Source organism: Coffea arabica, chromosome 9c, assembly GCF_036785885.1.
Source record: "Coffea arabica cultivar ET-39 chromosome 9c, Coffea Arabica ET-39 HiFi, whole genome shotgun sequence".
NCBI classification, from domain to species: Eukaryota; Viridiplantae; Streptophyta; class Magnoliopsida; order Gentianales; family Rubiaceae; genus Coffea; species Coffea arabica.
In genome coordinates, this window is record NC_092326.1 from 3,239,741 (window position 1) to 3,245,740 (window position 6,000).

The following is a 6,000-nucleotide window of genomic DNA, read 5'->3' on the forward strand; positions in this document are numbered from 1 at the left end:
ATAACCGTAGAGAATTTGACGCCATTACCGCATAATGAGTGTAAAACAGTTTTCTATTTGGGGCCAAGACTAAGGCCATTTTCTAATTTCTGGTTTGCTATTATGCTCATTTATGCATATGAAACCCTATTGGGGTTGTGTTTAGCATTGCTATATGACTCGTTATCGAGTCTCATTGCATTTGTTGCGTGATTCTAGGGCGTGACGGTAGCTCACGACGTCTTGGTGACCGTGGTGTATGAAACACCATTTTCTTACTTGGTGAGTATACTACTCACTTACTTGTTATAATGTGGCTTTGTGCTATGTGTATTTGATGCCTTGAAGGCTTACTTGGTTATTGGAAATGATTGAGGTGAGGGTGTACTTGATCGCCCTCACCCCTTGTGATTTTATTCATGGCTATTGACTGTTTTACTGAAATACTGCACTGGATATATGAGATACTGCATTCCATTCATGGAAACTGATTTGATGTCGTTGGACGAGTATCCAATGGCTTTACTGCATTTATGAGCTCAACCCCGTATGGTAGTTAATTGGATCGAGCCAGCGAGAGCTTGGTCGTGAAAATTATCATGCCACGGGGACTGTACTGGGGAACCTTGTGGTAATGAGACCCTTGGTTCCGGTAAACTCGAGTATTACCAAAAGCTACTGAAATGGAGTGCGGGCCCGGTTGGGGTATGTTGGGTGGAAGGAATGGAAGTAAAGAGTTGTCTACGGTTTGGTATTTTAACATTGACGGAGAGTCAATGAGGTTGGTTCAAGATTGCAAGCGTGGAAATGGGCTCTTGAGAGCCGACCGTATCCTTTTACCGTTTTGCTTCATTGCTTATTTGTGCACTTTAAATGAAGGCTCATTCTTATATGACTTTGATTGCTTATTGGGTGGTATACCACTGGGCTTTGGCTCATTCCGTGTTATTTGTTTTCCTTACAGGGATATAATTGCTTTTGAAAATGGACTGGATAGTCAATTGCCATACTGAGCTTGTAAATGTCTTTTGTATAGCTCTTGAAGTGAAACCCTAATGTATAACGGGTTCATTTCCTTTTGATAGGCAAATCGAATGTGTACTCCTTAATGAATGGTTTTGGCATGCCATTATGGTTGTAAATGTTGATTTCCTTTGTATATATATGCTTGGCTATGGTTTAGATAAATTTCGGCTTCGGTTTTTTCGTTTTTATTTTATTTTATTTTATTTTGTGTTTTGACTTGTTTGCGCGCAATGGTATGTTCCGGAACGTTTTAGATTGACGTAAACCGTACCGTTAGTCCTGGCAAGAGTTGGGCAGGCAGTCCGCTAACCCTTTTGGTTCGCCTTAGGGGAAGGTGGGGCTGTCACATAATCTCAGGGAATGAGTCAGAAAATGCCATAAATTATTCTTGTTTTACAAATTTTTTTGATGAAAATAGAATGAATGTGATTGGAATGTATTATAAGGTAGTAACAGATAACTAGTTTCTGGGGGTCAAGATTGAAAAACCTAGCTAGTTTGTCTTGGAAGGAATTAAAGAACTATCGAGCACACATTTGTTGACAGAGGAAATTCGGAAAAATTCAATAACTTGGTGATCAGTTAACAGTGAAACAGTGATAGGGAGCCATTGGTGCTCCAGATAAACTGTAAACAGTGGTGGAGACGTTGGTGCTAAGTATACGACTTCTCAAGAACTCATTGAAACCAAATCATGTCATGAACTCACATGCAAGCACACATGATATGCAATCGAGTAAACAATGCAAGAAAACGTTCAAAAGTAGCTTTGGTACAGTTTTGGGATCACTCACCAACCACAGCTCATGAACCTTATCCATCATATGCAGTTCCTTGATCAAGTCCAAGTCCTTTGACTCAAACTCAAAGCAATCAAACGCTCTCAAAGATCGGACAACATTTCCCCTTAATTTCTTTATTTTCCAACCTACAATAAAAATACCAAGTTGCATCTAACCAACCACAATTACACATACGGTTCATAAGCAACAAAACACATCCAATTTGGGCCACAATACCCTTCAATCAAAGCCAATTAGGGACTTTACAACCAATCCATAAGAAAGCCCCAAATTAAACCCTAAAACCGAAATTTTCGAACAAACCAGAAATTTTCTGCAAACAATCATATCCAACGTATACAAGCTCCATTTTACACCACAACAAGCTATCATTCCATGACCAACAAACTATAATCATATAAAATCAGAAAATTCCCCAATAAATCAGAAATTGGTCCAACTTTATTTAAAATCATAAAATCATCCACAATACAACATATTTAACCACTACAAACCACTAATATATCATTATTAAAACAAAAGGGGAACTTTTTTAGCAACTCACCTTATAAACTCAAGAAAGATAGCACCTTAAAGCTTCCCATTCCAAAACAACTCCATCAACTTCTTCAAACTTCCATGGCGAGCCCTTATATGGAGTAGTTTCCAAAACCATTGATGACATCACAAGATTTTGGCAAAGATTAAAATTAGGAAAATAGAGAACTTTTCTCTCTATGATGCACGGACAAGCAAGGTGAAGAAATGGAAGATATTTTCATCAAAAGCTGGATAAGAATGAAGGAAACAACCGGTCAAAGTTGATGACCAACTGTGACACGTCACATTTCGGTCGGAATCTGGCCAGATTTCCGGTTCGATTCTTGGCCGAATTGAATGCAGTGGCAAAATAATTTTTTTTTCAAAATTCCAAGACAATCCGGCCAAAAACTGGTCGGATTTCCGGCCGGATTTGCCAAAAACAAAGCAAACCAGAATTTTTTTTTCCTTTTCTTTCTTCCGGGTATCACAAACTCCCCTCCTTAAAAGAATTTCGTCATCGACATTTCAACTTGTACTAATCAGATAAAGATATCCCGCAAAAGTCAAACAAGCACTTCCAAGCAAGCAGTAAGAGTTACTCTAATCTCACTTATCAAATTTTTCATTCCTACAAGAAATCACTGACATTTCAAATCAGACCCACAGTCTGGCATCCTAAATTTTAAATCTAGGATACATTTCAGAGATCTGAAACCTAAATTCTGATACCAACTGTGACGGTCTCACCTCCCCTTAAGGCGAACCAAAGGATTCGACGGACTGCCTGCCCATCTCTCGCCAGGACTCAGTCACTCACTACAGTCCTCAAATAAATTACAAGATAAATCTCAAATATACATCAATGGTTCCACAAATCTACATATCATAAGCGAAGCAGAAACTAGTTCCCAAGCGTGGAACTGACACACACATCCGATCCAGTCTAAACATTCAAATAACCCTTTCTATTACACAAGAGGAGTGCAAATTCAAACTATACATGAGGTAATACATCCGGTCATATGAATAAGTACTACAAGCACCTCCTTCGCCTCGAGCCCTGTGGGGGGGAATAAAATAATTTTGGGGTGAGCTAGAATCTCAGCGAGTAACCAGTAAAATCAGTAATCAAATTAGTTTCACAATAGTTCATTTAAATGATGTCATGAATCAGTAATCAAGTGTACGTTTATTGCTCTCGTGAGCTAGTGAAATCATTGTACTTAGCATCCAACGCTCAAATTGATCAGTTAACAGTGAAACAGTGATAGGGAGCCATTGGTGCTCCAGATAAACAGTAAACAGTGGTGGAGACATTGGTGCTAAGCATACGACTTCTCAAGAACTGACTGAAACCAAATCATGTCATGAACTCACATGCAAGCACACATGATATGCAATCGAGTAAACAATGCAAGAAAACGTTCAAAAGTAGCTTTGGTACAGTTTTGGGATCACTCACCAACCACAGCTCATGAACCTCATCCATCATATGCAGTTCATTGATCAAGTCCAAGTCCTTTGAGTCAAACTCAATGCAATCAAACGCTCTCAAAGATCGGACAACATTTCCCCTTAATTTCTTTAGTTTCCAACCTACAATAAAAATACCAAGTTGCATCTTACCAACCACAATTACACATACGGTTCATAAGCAATGAAACACATCCAATTTGGGCCACAATACCCTTCAATCAAAGCCAATTAGGGACTTTACAACTAATCTATAAGAAAGCCCCAAATTAAACCCTAAAACCAAAATTTTCGCACAAACCAGAAATTTTCTGCAAACAATCATATCCAACGTGTACAACCTCCGTTTTACGCCGCAACATGCTATCATTCCATGACCAACAAAACTATAATCATATAAAATCAGAAAATTCCCCAATAAATAAAAAATTGGTCCAACTTTACTTAAAATCATAAAATCATCCACAATACAACATATTTAACCACTACAAACCACTAATATATCATTATTCAAACAAAAGGGGAACTTTCTTAGCAACTCACCTTATAAACTCAAGAAAGATGGCACCTTAAAGCTTCCCATTCCAAAACAGCTCCATCAACTTATTCAAACTTCCATGGTGAGCCCTTGTATGGAGTAGTTTCCAAAACCATTGATGACATCACAAGATTTTGGCAACGATTAAAATTAGGAAAATAGAGAACTTTTCTCTCTATGATGTACGGACAACCAAGGTGAAGAAATGGAAGATATTTTGGTCAAAAGCTGGATAAGAATGAAGGAAACAGCCGGTCGAAGTTGATGACCAACTGTGACACGTCACATTCCGGTCAGAATCTGGCAGGATTTCCAGTCCGATTCTTGGCCGAATTGAACGCAGTGGCAAAATAATTTCTTTTCAAAATTCCAAGGCAATCCGACCAAGTATCCGGCCAAAAACTGGTGGGATTTCCGGCCGGATTCGCCAAAAACAAAGCAAACCAGAATTTTTTTTCCTTTTCTTTCTTCCGGGAATCACAAACTCCCTTCCTTAATAGAATGTCGTCCTCGACATTCCAACTTGTACTAATCAAATAAAGATATCTCGCAAAAGTCAAACAAGCACTTCCAAGCAAGCAGTAAGAGTTACTCTAATCTCACTTATCAAATTTTTCATTCCTACAAGAAATCACTGACATTTCAAATCAGACCCACAGTTCGGCATCCTAAACTTTAAGTCTAGGATACATTTCAGAGATCTGAAACCTAAATTCTGATTCCAAATATGACGGCCTCACCTCCCCCTAAGGCGAACCAAAGGATTCAGCGGACCGCCTGCCCACCTCTCGCCCGGACTCAGTCACTCACTACAGTTCTCAAACAAATTACAATATAAATCTCAAATATCCATCAATGGTTCCAAAAATTTACATATCATAAGCGAAGCAGAACCTAGTTCCGAAGCGTGGAACTTACACACACATCCGATCCAGTCTAAACATTCAAATAACCCTAGCTATTACACAAGAGGAGTGCGAATTCAAACTATACATGAGGTAATCCATCCGATCACATGAATAAGTACTACAAGCACCTCCTTCGCCTCGAGCCCTGTGGAGGAGAATAAAATAGTTTTGGGGTGAGCTAGAAGCTCAGCGAGTAACCAGTCAAATCAGTAATCAAATCAATTTTACAATAGTTCATTTAAATGATGTCATGAATCAGTAATCAAGTGTACGTTTATTACTCTCATGAGCCAGTGAAATCATTGTACTTAGCGTTCAACGCTCAAATTGATCAGTTACAGTGAAACAGTGATAGGGAGCCATTGGTGCTCCAGATAAACAGTAAACAGTGGTGGGGACGTTGGTGCTAAGCATATGACTTCTCAAGAACTCATTGAAACCAAATAATATCATGAACTCACATGCAAGCACACATGATATGCAATCGAGTAAACAATGCAAGAAAACGTTCAAAAGTAGCTTTGGTACAGTTTTGGGATCACTCACCAACCACAGCTCATGAACCTTATCCATCATATGCAGTTCCTTGATCAAGTCCAAATCCCTTGGCTCAAAATCAAAGCAATCAAATGCTCTCAAAGATCGAACAGCATTTTCCCTTAATTTTTTATTTTCCAACCTACAATAAAAATACCAAGTTGAATCTTACCAACCACAATTACAAATACGGTTCATAAGCAATAAAACACAT